The sequence below is a fragment of the Hemitrygon akajei genome, chromosome 2 (assembly GCF_048418815.1).
Source record: "Hemitrygon akajei chromosome 2, sHemAka1.3, whole genome shotgun sequence".
Lineage (NCBI taxonomy): Eukaryota > Metazoa > Chordata > Chondrichthyes > Myliobatiformes > Dasyatidae > Hemitrygon > Hemitrygon akajei.
Window position 1 is genome coordinate 35,326,135 of NC_133125.1, and position 13,975 is coordinate 35,340,109.

Consider the following 13,975-nt stretch of genomic DNA (forward strand, 5'->3'; position numbering starts at 1 on the left):
TGAACTGCCCATCTTGTGCCTATCAGGCAGCTCACGAAATGGCCCGGGAATCCATGTCATGGATTCATATTCAGAAAGCACTGAAACAGGCTCTTTGACCAATTGTGTCCATATGGGCCATCAAGTACCTTTCTATACAAATCCAATACTCCAGTGCTCAAGCTCATAGCCCTGCTTGTCGTGACAGTTCAAGTAATAAAATCGTAATAAATTTTTGTGGCAATCTCTGCTTCCACCAGATACCCAGGCACCATAATTTAGATTTCAAATGCCTTCTGCTTGAAAAAAACATGGAATATAGAAATCTATAGCACATTACAGGCCCTTCAGCCAACAATGTTGTGCCAACCATGTAACCTCCTATAGAAACTACCTAGAATTTCCCTAGCACATAGCCCTCTATTTTTCTAAGGTCCATGTAGGTGCCTAAGAGGCTCTTAAAAGACCCCATTGTATCCACTTCCACCACTGCCACTGGCTATGCATTCCACGCATCCAGGACTCTCTGTGTGAAAAACTTACCCCTGACGTTCTCTCAGTACCTATTCCAAACACCTTAAAACTATGTCCCCTCATGTTAGCCAGTTAAGCCCTGGGGCAAAGCCTCTGGCTATCCACATGATCATTGCCCCTTATATCACCTTATACACCAAAGGGGAAAGGTTTATCACTGCCTACTCTACCTAAGCTCATAAATTTGACTACCTCAAATCATATTCCCTATTCCATCTTCTCTCCTCCAAAGAAACAAAACAAGCCTATCTCATCTGTGTTCCGGGCACTCCATCCCAGGCAAGATTATTTTGAATCCCCTCTGCACTCTCTCCAGTGCAATCATATCTTACCTACAGTGTGATGCCCACCACGGCACACAGACCTGCTGCTGTGGTCTCAGTAATGTTTTAAATAGTGGTACTATGGCCTCCCTGCTCTTTCCTGATGAAGGGTTTCGGCCCGAAACATCGTCACTACCTCTTCCCATAGATGCTGTCTGGCCTGCTGAGTTCTGCCAGCATTTTATGTTTTTATTTATTTTATTCTTTGCCTTGGTTTTTGAAGACAGGTATCCTGTATACCTTCTAAACCATTTTATCTGCCTGTGCTGCTGCCTTCAGGGCTTCTTAGATGTATACATTGTGATCCCTCTCATTCCCTGTAGTTTCCAGGGTCCTGCAAATCATTGTGTTTATTCTAACCTTATTCTTCGCCCAAATGCATTATCTCCTTTCTCAGATTAAATTCCAGTGGCCATTGCTTTGTCTGTCTCACAAGCTCATTGATATTGCTTTGTATGCAAAGACTGTATTCGACACTATCAATAATGTCATAAATCTTCACATTGTTTGTGAACTTACTGATCATTTTCACTGCATTAACGTTCATGTATATAACCAACAGTAACAATCTCAGCGCAAATCCTCACAGAACAAACTGGTCACAATCTTCCAACTTCAAAAGCAATACTTGACCCTCTTCTTATACCTCCCATCACCAAGCCATTCTTGGATCCTGTCTGCCAAATTACTCCGTATCACAAATGGATCTAACCTTTTTGATCAGCCTCCCATATAGGACCTTGTGAAAAGTCCTACTGACATCCACGTAGACTGTATCAACTGCACTACCTTCAATAAAGTTTGCTTGATGGCAAAAGTTGATAGGATAGTTTCCAAAAACTGAAGCTTTCATTCAGTGGTAAAATCATTTCCTCACATTGGAATATATTTTCAAAGACTGAAGGGGGAATATCTGTGACAAAATCCAACTGCTTCCCCAATAAATGCAGGGAGAAGGAATAGAATTGATGGTTTAGAAATAGGTAAGTGCAGTATTCGACCCCAACATTTACGGTAATCTAGTAAATGAGAAGAGAGGCGAGCAGATTCAAAACATTTGGCCTAGAGAAGGGAGGGCAGTAACTGGAACTAGATACAGGATAAGGTAGCACACCTTAAAAGAATAGCAAACTTAGAATCCTTTATGAAAGAATGACTAGCTTTATTTGCCACATGCACAACAGGACATAGAGACATGCTGTGAAATGTGTGATTTTTGTCAACACCCAACGTTGCCTGCAAGTGTCACCGTGCTTCTGGCACTAACATAGCATGCCCACACCTTACCAACCCACACGTCTTTTGAATGTGGGAGGAGAATCAGAGCAAACGGGGGAAACCTCCGCGGTCATGGGAGAATGTGCAAACTCCTTACAGGCAATGGCAGGAACTGAACACAGATCACTGGCACTGTGAAGGGTTACACTAACCACCACACCACCGTGCAGTTCCGTTCACCAGCTGCACATACTCAATGTAGTACTGAATGACTTATTATACACTGCGTGTACAAAACCTTCACGGAATATTGGAGATCTTTTTGTGCTGACTATTCATGCTTATTAAGCCTGTTCTTTATTTATTAACTTACAATTGAATCCTTGGCACACTCGTATCTTCAAAGGTTTAAACAAATAAAAGCATGGTAACATAATCCAGCTGCATGATGAATAGTTCATGACAGTTTTGATATGAAACAGCTTTGACATATCCGTCACTGTGCCCGTAATCCTACTGCTTACAACAGGTCAAGACTATTTCTCTAGTTGTGTGCAAGTTGACACCATGCAAGGAAACTAGCCTCAACAACTAGCACTCCAAAGCCTTCGATTCTTTTCTTGTGGAGCAGAAGACGTTCAAGTTGAGAAGAGTGACTTCTGTCATGTCAGTGACATTAGATTCTCATTTCTTGCTATCCGTCTGATTTAATCTCATTTGCGGATGCATGAGACGGTTTTAACACTGCGCCTGAGCTGTGGGATATGGTAGTGCAGGGGCTGAAGAACATGGTGAGCAAACAAGTTTCTCTGCCATGATCTAGAGACAAGAGCTCAAATCATACCAAAACCCCTGAGGAATCGAGGTTTAAGTAACTGAATAAATGAGGTATTTAGAAAAGAAATTGCTAGGCTCAGTAAACAAAGTTCAATGCAAAATTTATTATCAGAGTACATACATGTCACCACATACAACACTGAGATTCTTTATCCTGCAGTAATACTCAGCAAATCTATAGAACTGTGATTGAAAACAGGATCTGTAAACTGTAACCAGCAGGAAATGCAAACTAGAAACAAACTGTGCAAATGCAGATAATAAATAAATAGCAATAAATAATGAGCTTGAAATAACAAGATAAAAGAGACCTTAAATGAGTGCAGTTATCCCCTTTTGTTCAAGAGCCTGATGGTTGAGGGGTGTTAACTGTTCTTGAACCTGCTGGTGCAAGTTCTGAGGCTCTTGTACCTTCTACCTGATGGCAGCAGCGAGAAAAGAGCATGGCCTGGGTGGGGAGGATCTTTGATGACGGATGCTGCTCTTCTAGGGCAACGTTTCACGTAGATGTGCTCAATGGTTGGGAGGGTTTTACACTTGATGTACTGGGCTGAATCCACTACCATTTGTAGGATTTTCCACTCAAAGGCATTGGTGTTCCCATACCAGGCCATAGTGCAGCCAATCAGCACACCTTTTGCCACACATTTATAGAAGTTTTCCAAGGTTTTTGAATACATGCCAAATCTCCGCAGACTTCTGAGGAAGTAGAGGTGCTGTTGTGATTTCTTTGCAATTATATTTATATGATGGGTCCAGGACAGCCCCTCTGAAATAGTGACACCCAATCATTTAAAGTTACTGACCCTCTCCGCCTCTGATCCTCCAATGACTACTGGCTCATGGACCTCTGGTTTCTCGCTCTCGAAGTCTACTATCAGTTCCTTGGTCTTATTGACATTGAGTGAGAGGTTGTTGTTATTACACCAGTCAGCCAAGTTTTCAATCTCCCTTCTGTAGGATGATTCATCACAAATTTTGATACAACCCACAATAGTGGTGTCATCAGCAAACATGTATATGGTGTTGGAGCTGTACTTAGCCACACGGTCATAGATGTAAAGTGAGTAGAGCAGGGGGCTAAGTACACATCCCTGCGATGCTCCTGTGCCAGTGGAGATTATGGAGGAGATGCTTGTGCCAATCTGAACTTACTGGGGCCGGCAAGTGAGGAAATCCAAGATCTAATTGCACAAGGGGGTTTTGAGTCCCAGGTCTTGAACCAGGTGGATGCCACACACTGCTGGAGCGAGAGATTGAAGATATCTGTGAATACACCAGCCAGTTGGTCAGCACTGTTCTTCAATATTTGACTAAGTACTCCATCTGGACTGGATGCTTTCCTTGGATTCACTCCCTTGAAGGCAACCCACACGTCACCTTCAGATACCGAGACCAAAGGATCATCAGGAGACTGGGGGTGATAGTAAAGCTGGAAGAATGAGAGGAGGATCTCATTGAAACCTCCCAAGTATTGAAAGGCCTTGACAGAGTGGAGGTGGAGAGGATATTTCCAATAGTGGGAGAGATTAGGACCTGAGGACACCACTTCAGAATACAAGGACATCACTTTAGAACAATGTTGTGAAGGAACATCTTTAGTCAGAGGTTGCTGAATCTGTGGAATTCATTTCTAAAATAATCTGGGTGGCCAACTCATTGAGTATACTTAAAGCAGAGGTTTGAGGTTTCAAAGTTTTAAAGTACGTATGCAGTATACCTGACTAATAAGAGTGTCAAGGGTTACGGGGAGAAGGAGGGAGAATGTGGTTAAGAGGGAAATAAATCATCCATGATCAGATGATAGAGCAGACTCAATGGGCTGAAGGGCATAATTCTGCTGCTAGGTCTTATGTCTATAACTATGAAAACAACACATAGTTTTGAAAAACACATCCGTTTCACTAGTGCCACTCTTATATGTTCTGGCTCGGATGTGACTCCAGATTCGCCAGACTGGTTTGCTCTTAGCTGCCCCCTTGGTTCGGGACTGTGATTGATTTAAAATAATAATAACTTCTGGAAAGCTTTGAGACAAAGGATCCATCAGTGCAAATAAAATTGCTTCAGTCTAGCTTTAGGTTGTTAATATGATTGGAACCTTCCAATTGCCTAATGCTGGTATGAAGGGGTGGTGGTCTCAGTAATGCAGATGGTGGGGCGGTAGGGCAGAATTATTTGATTTGAGCCTTCATAAGGTTCTAGGAAGGCTCTGAATCTTCTTAATCCTCATCTCTGCATGATGTTATTGTTAACTTCAAGCAAAGCAGGGTTGAAGTGGAGATGTCCGCCACTTTAGAGGCATTATACAATCAGTGGCCAATTTATTAGCTACCTCCTGTACCAAATAAAATAGCCACTGAAGGTAAATTCGTGGTTTTCTGCTGCTGTAGCCCATCCACTTCAAGGTTCAATGTCTTACACACTTGGAGATGCTCTTCTGCACATCAATGTTTAACATGTCATTATTTTAGTTACTGTTGCCTTCCTGTCGGCTTAAACCAGTCCATTCTCTTCTCACCTCACTCACTAACAAGGTATTTTTGCCCACAGAACTGCTGCCCGTTGGATATTTTTTTTTCACTCCACTCTCTATAAACTCGAGAGACTGTTGTTTGGGAAAATCCCCGTAGATCAGCAGTTTTTGAGATACTCAAACCACCCTATCTGACACCAACAATTGAACCTCTTAATAATATGTTTCCTTCTGTGCATTGAGATGCTGCCACATGTTTGGCTGATTAGAAAGTTGCATTAATGAGTAGGAGTACAGGTGTACCTAAATAAGTGGCAACTCAGTATATATTTTTTGCCTTCTATTTGACTAACATTCACTTGCAGATGCATGGGTCTCAATCTTAATTCTTTGCTCTATCAGAGTCCACATTTACATTAGTTTTCATTGAGGCTAAAGAAGTGCAAACAACACCTCCCCCCCCCCCCCCCACCTCCTGTGAAGGGGTTTGGGGCCTGCCACATGCATGTTAAGGACCAGGTTTATGCTCTGTCTCAATTAAGATCACCTACCTTTCCACAGAATCTGGGATAACTTTTTATCTGGAATCTAACCTGGAATCTTCCATCAAGTACTTTTATTTATACATATGCCAGGAAGTGATTTACTGCCTCAAATGTCTTAAAAGTCAACAGACGAGGGAAAACATCAGGTTCATTTTTTCCACAGAACCTTGATGAACAAAAGTGAAGTGTCACTGTTGCGTCAGATTTTTATGACAACCTGGCTATAAAATTGGTTGTATGTTTCCCATTTCTGTCTCAAAAATTCAGCAGCCAAGATCTTCACAATTGAATGATGTAATTAATTGTTCATTATCTGAGCTACTGCGTACAGAATCCTATAACTGTCAATGATATATCCAGACAGAAAATATATTGTTTCTGGACAAGCTCTGTTGAAAAGAGAGATGACTGCACTAAAACCTTTTTCTGTGTGGGCTCCACTAACTGCCCCACAATCACAAAGTCTGCATAGAAGGTAGTGACTCATAAAGTACCAGCTGACCATCAGGAAAAAAAGAAATGTGGCCTTTTGATGGATTTTTATTTTGTTGCCATAACTACAGTGCTATAAAAAAGCTTATAACTGTAATGTCTTCTTTGAGCTCCAGAACCTGTCCTTGAATTGCCTCCGCATACAATGCTTTTCCTAGAACACATCAAGCTCTCATTAACCATTGTCAATAATGTCCAAAAATCATACAGCATTTATCTTTTTATAAATGAAGCCCACCAGAGAAACTGCACAGAAAGGTATTTCACAGAGAGGTTAATTAATTTGTTCAAGAAAGTCTTTTAGACTCCTTTTGTCTCCGGAGTCTAGTGCTTAATTAAATTTGAAATGTGCATTATTCTGACAGCGCATTTCCTTTGCACAACAAACTCCCCTCCTGATTTTTGTTGTTTGGAAGCCTTACCTGGCAACTGCCGGTGAATAAACTTGCTTTAGTTAATTTTATACTGTACAGCAGTTTTTTTTATCTCAGTTTCTTGTTAATACTTCAAAGCAAGAGGTGTATGCAGTGTATCGGCAGGAACTGAAACGTATCATTATTGTAGAGCCGGTGACAATAACCCAAAGTTTCAGAACCTGTGAATTTTTACAACAGACTAACAAGTACCATATGTGCTTATGTTGCACATATGATGACATCATTCTGTCACATGTATACATGATCATTTACTTACATGTAATTTATAGTGCATGAAGCAGTGAGTGCTACTTTATATTGACATTTAGCTAATAGCAATATAGAATAATAACTATTGCTCAAAAATTCTATCACACATTGCGATGGTTTTGTGCTCTACTCCGTAGTAATTCTTGGTAAACTGCAAACTGAAACTTAATATATATTCCAAAAGATCAGTAGTTTTCCTTCAAAATTCTCCGTGTATCTCCATGGAGTTTCCTGGCATTTGAGGAGGTGTTCAGTAGTTGCCTGACCACACCCCACTCTCTGAGACTTTTATTCTCCCTTGCATGAACCACAGATAGATCAGCTATATAATGACTTCACAAGGCCTTCAGCCGGCACTTCAAACACAATTCGTTCTGGTAAAACAAAATTTCCTCCAAACTAATCACCACCCCAGCCTCTGATCTAGCAGCCAACAGTGACATGGTGCCTTCCCCACGCTAATCACAGTCCTGGCCTCCCAGCCATCTCATGAGCCTCTGCTCCACCTCAGAAATGTCATGACCCAACTGTTGTGGTATGAATTCCACCCCTTTCAACTTTCTCCCCCACACCCCTAGTCTCTCTGCTCCTTGTTAACTCACCACTCAGAAATCCAGCTGCAGTACATGAATTAGACCCAGAGCCTATCAATTTCCACTCGACAATGGCAGAGCAAGTGGAGGAAAGGCTTTTGGGGATGTGATGCCTGTCATACCTTGTCCATTTCAGACAACACCTTGGGCATCATATGCAATCAAACGTTGTTTTGTCAAACTTTTATTTGAAACATTCATTCATCCACTGTATGCCAGCTGTTTCCCATTTCTTTACAGCTAATGAAGAAGTTTTAGACCTGTGTACTTCATGTTCTCTCTCCATTCATTTCAATGAACTGAATTCCAGAAGCTAGCATATCACACGTTTACTGCATGAGTCAATTTCTGCTGTCAAGTCTCTATGTTTTTCTCTCAGTTTTTACCATAACAAACCATTTAATGTTTCAACACTGCAACCCACCTCCCTTGGTCAAATAGCTTCCACAATATTCTTTACTCCTGGGAATCCAAATCAGTGTTCTGCAGCTGATATAGATACAATGGCTGGAGTGTATACTATGGGAAGGCTGGATGAGCAGCTAGAATAAGATCTGGTTTATTAACCCCATGTGTGATTTTCAGAAGAAGAATTCTATTGAATGTTATACAAACATGATCTCTCGTCCTGTTTTCCAGCTGTTGCGCAGGCAGATGCTGATCAAGATTATGAATGTGTTAATAATATATCAGAAATATGGGATAATAGCCTGACTTTTCCTCAAATTGAACATGATGAATATTTTATTTTTCAGCTTAGAGACAGGAATGATGAAAGGATAGAACATAGAGTAAGACTTAGATTAGACAGAACAAACTCGGCTGTATGACCTGCTGGATTCAGACCAGTATAATTTGTACCAGATCACACCAATATAGCAAGAATTCATGCCCAGAGATTACAAATAAGCCCTTTTCTAGATACAAATCAAGCATCTGGGTAAGGGCGCATGCACATGCAGTAGAATCTGCTGACCCTTATCTTAATCCTGATACATGGGGATATCATGTATTCTTTCCAGTACATTTGAGGTAGAGTCCACACCAGTAAACCCCAGAGGTACCAGTGAAGCCTGGAAAACAGATGCTTGGGAACAGGCACTAGAATTACTAAAAAGATTGACTACAGTCAGTAACGGAAGAACACAGGGGCCTGTTCTTGTATGGGGAGCCACTGCAGCTCCCTAGTACAAACTTCCCATCGAGTTTTTAGACCTTTGACTGCTCAGAGTTTGCAGGCAGTATGTTCCATGCATCCAGCTGCTGCAGAAGGATTTCTGAAGTGGCTAATTCAGAATGCTGGGAAGTTACAGGTCTTCTGGGCCAATCATACTCCCCAACATATTCAGCAATTCTTACTAACATTATTTTCCATAGCTTTGATACCACCTCCACCCGAGTGTGGAAATCCATATCAGAGAAATGAGTGGATTTACAAGCAAATATATGGGGGAGATGTACATAGAGGATATAGTACTGTACTGAGTAAAATAGTCAAAAGCCAGATCTTAATAACAGCTTATAAGATTGGAGAACAAATGGCAAGAGCAAACTGGGGCCTAGTTTATTCAATAATGTTACCCCTTTATCCTAGTGAAAACCATGTGTGGAATAGCCTTAAATCAAGACCCGATAGATGAATGATTTCAGATTGTTGAAGAGCTCCTACACATGCACACGTCGGTAGCAGGATTACTGCTCGTTCCCAAGGGCAATGAGGTGCTGGCACAGCGCCATCTCCTTTTCCCTCTAGAGGGAATGTAGGTTCCGTAACAAAGTCATCAAACCAACCTTATCCCTCAGGCGGATCACATTCACAGCGTTCCCCTGCCCCAGCCTCTCAGCAGGGAAGACGTAATGAACAAAGCAAGCAAGTTCCCTGGAGACTGCCTGCCTTAGGATAAGATATTCAGCCACAATCTAGAAGGCTAAACACTAGGTACTTGCCACGACCTTTAGCTCTGTGGTAACTTCTACTTTACAAAAAGACCACTCGACAACTTGATGGCCAAAAGAGCATCTTTATCTGGGACGGCAGATGATATTTACAATACAGAGGCTTCCAGGTACCTCGTGCGGCCTGGGTGGAGGAACTATATACAATGCATACTAGGAGTGAAAAGAGCGGAAGTAAAGACCCCGCCAACCCCGGTAGTATTAACTTACTTTTAATGATACTCACATTACAACACTTCCCCCCCTTTAAAATCCAACAGTCCCAAATATAGAAGAACTGGGAAATAAAAACAGTGGAATCATTAGCAACAGGTTACCAATACAAAAACACCTAATAAAAGCATGGCAAATTCAACATTCAATCTAACGACAAAAGAAACCATCCAATCAAAGGTTCAGTCTGTCAGGAGGGTTGTGAGGGAGCTGCGATCTACACACTACCCCCGGTGACCCAGCAGGCACCGCTGGTGAGGATGTTTTGGGTGGATCTAGTGTTGGGGACACGAGATGGGTCTGTGTGTCCGCGTGAGAATGTCCATCCTTTTCAGGGGACTCTGCCCCCTCTGCCAAAGTCACTGGTGGACATGCTTTCCTGGTATGCATTAAGTGGTCATTGCTCCTTAACTGTTTTGGACTACTGAGCTTCTTTGAAATCAGTGGAAAGCTATTCTCAGCATTATTGGGATAAACGGCATCTGCAGGTTTGCCACCTGGCTTGGAACGCACTGAAGAAGGAACTTTGGTTTTTGACCGTGGCTCAGAATAGACCCAATTGCAAATTTTTCATAGAGTTCCTTGTTATAACTCGGAACTATCTGGATTTCAACAGCAGGAAATCGCAATGCGTTTCGGAAAACCTCTTGTGCTTGAACAAAGGTCTTGTCTGTTAAATCAGAGTCATTGATTTTGATGATACATTCATTCTCCTGGAGCAGGTTCTCTTGAACAGCTGTTCGCTTCAACACCACAAACACAAAAATTCCTTAGGCCAAGGAATTTTCCACTCAGCGTAGAGTTAAAAGGCACCACATGGATTCCCAGGGGGTCACCGGTTCCAGAAAATTCTACTTTCTTTGTCAAATCACTTAGAGTGCTTTCTGAATGCTTGTCTGGTGGTCCTGGAGGCTCTGTTCTTACATCGTCGGTGGGTGCCCTGTTTGTTACTGTTACGATTGGCTTCACATGCAGGTTCCTGTTAGTGGGATCATCAGGCTGAGATGCACCTTGTTGTAACTGGGCAGATGGTACAGGAGCTGGGTCACTGCTTCACCGTACTAGAAGTGGCATGCTGGCTTTTAGTGCCGAGGGGGTAACTTCAATTGCTCCTGTAATAGGCTGAAGAGCTGCAAGCTGCGCTGTGAGCTCCCTCTCAAATGTGTCCAGACTATGTCTGTCACTCACGTTGCCATCGGCGACTTCATCGGCACGCTGCACCTTATGTTCTTCCGTCATGTGTGCATATTTAAATTCATGCCAGTTGAGCCGGATTTTGCGAAGCCAATCGCGGCCCAGAAGACTGGGCCCACTGCCCTTAGCTATCACCAGCCTGGCTTCAGCCTTCTGGCCCCCAGCTGAAATATCCACATATAACACACCTAAATGAGGTATGGGCTGCCCCGTGTAGGTCCAGAGTTGGAGCTTAGATGGTCTGATGGGAGACAGGTTGGATCCCCATGTCCTCCTGTAGGTCTCTTCACTAATGACTGATGCAGGAGCCCCTGAATCAATCTTGAACTTAATGTCCTTTCCCTTGACAGTGACTGTGGCATAATATGGTTCAGGTGGTCCCTCATCTGTTCCCAAACATGTTGTAGGCACACGCTGCCTCTTGCCTCTTCATCTGCTTCTCCCAGGTGGTGTGTGGCTGCCTGAGTTTGTTGAGCTTTCCCCTGCCCAGGCTTAACCTTACCCTTTATGCTCCTGCACTTTTTAACGAAATGTCCCTTCTTGCCACAAGCATGGCAAACAGTATCTTTGAATTTACAAATATTTGCATAGTGCGTTCCTCCACACCGAAAACATTCCACCTGCTTTTCCTGTCTACCAGTCTCCCTCCTGACTTGGAGCACTGCCACCAACTGTGACCCCCCATATCCTTTCTGCATATCCTTGGCATTATTAGCAGCCAACTCCATGCCTTGAGCAATCTCTAGGGCCGTCTTGAAAGTCAACAGTGGGGTTTCCCCCAACAAGCAGCGTTGTGTGGTGTCATTATTAATGCCGCATACTAATCTGTCACAGAGCACGTCATCCAACACGGCTCCGAAATCGCAATGCTCCCACAGCTGCCGAAGCCCGGCCACAAAATCACCCACAGACTGACCTGGCTTCTGGATATGACTGTGAAACTTGAAGTGTTGAACTATCACCGAAGGCTTCGGATTGTGGTGGTTCCCCACAAACTTGTCCAGTACGTCGTATGGAATTTCTCCCGGTTTCCGTGGCGTAGCTAAGTTCCGTATCAGCTTGTACGTCCTTGCCCCACACACACTCAGGAGAATAGAGCGCTTCTTAGCCTCCTCAGTAATTCCATTAGCACAGAAAAAGTGGCCCAACCTTTCCTCATACTCCGGCCACTCCTCGATTTGCTCGTCGAATGCACTGACCGTTCAGAACGCAGCCATCCGAACACGAGGCTACTCGCCCGCTCACAGCTCCTGATCAAAAACGGGGCCAACCCGTCCACAAAACCAGTTTACCTCGTCGCCAAAAATATGTGGTAACTCCTATTTTACAAAAAGACCACTCGACAACTTGATTGCCAAAAGAGCATCTTTATCTGTGAGGGCAAATGATATTTACAATACAGAGGCTTCCAGGTACCTCGTGTGGCATGGGTGGAGGAACTATATACAATGCATACTGGGAGTAAAAAGAGCAGAAGTAAAGACCCCGCCAATCCCGGTAGTATTAACTTACTTTTAATAATACTCACATTAAAACAAGCTCCACTCCCTTTCTTTGCAGAAAAAAAGTCTTAGACAAGATACTCCTTGCGGAACAGGGGGAATATTCACAAGCCCTGTCAATATTATGGAGAAGAGTATGAAACAGAGCACCTGCTGTCTCATCCTTCACCCTCTAAATATATAAAAGGACAGTGCCCATTTCAAACCTCCACTCCCTCCCCTGCAGCTCAGGGGAAACAAAATGGAAATAAAGGGAAGGCCAATATTAATGGAATAACAAGTGCACAGGAGAATTTTAGCAGCAACTCTACTCAAAATGTTCCATCTGACGAACAGGATACAGGCAGAGCTGGCCTCACCTTTCCATATGCCAAAGCTCATATTTTGGGCAACATTTGATACAAAATGTCATTTTGATACAGCAACAGATGTTACAAGAAATGAAGGATTGACTCATAAAAGTATAAATCTTGCATAGATCTGGCCAATAGCTTCTGGTCACACCCACTTCTTGAAAGTGACAGACAGAGGCTATGTAATTTACATTAAAAATTCTCAGCATTGTTGTACAAAAGTAAATTTCTTAGTTATGACAATTTCCAATCGGGATCATGGTTTAACCCCTGGGTTTAGACAAAAACTCGCTTGAGTAGGATATCCAAAGACCATAAAAGCCTTACAATCAATCCTAGACCTATTGACTTATGCTAGGGCTTTCATACCTGACTATGCTCAATTGTTATAACCATTATACGACAGATGTAAACTGAAAAATGCCAAGCCTTTTTTTAACCCCAGAATCTTATGAGGTACGAGAGAATTTGATGAACGCAATTCAGTAAGCAATAGAGCTCCAGACAAGAAGCCTAACAAAATCTTTTGTTCTGCAAATTTGTGTTTCTCCAAAATCCGCTGTGGCCATCTGCTATAATGAGAGAGAAGAAACACAAGCCTCGATTATACACTATGCCTCATATAATTCCACCCCAACAGCACAGAAATCTACTGCTTTAGAACAATGTCTGACCATGGTATTCCATACACTTAGTGCAGTAAGATCACTGTAAGGAGCTAACCAATTATTTCACAGAGTTAATGGTTTTGAAAAATTATAGCAAATTTCTAACAAATGAATGGAGAGCTACCATAATTAGATATGTGGAATGGCAAATACTTTTGCAAGATAACACCTTAAAGTGGGAATATATTCCTGAGTGGTTTGACTTATAGTCTAACCTTTCATGGAAGATGCATGACCCAATATAGCACAGCGTCTTTAAGATCACTATTTTCAAATATAGTTCTGTGATAGATCAGCAATGAAAATCAAGAAAGATGGATCCACTCAATTATAATCCCTGCTCCTGATTATAAAAGGAAAAATTTTATTGGAAACTGAATTTGACCCAAGTGCTGCCTTTCGGGAA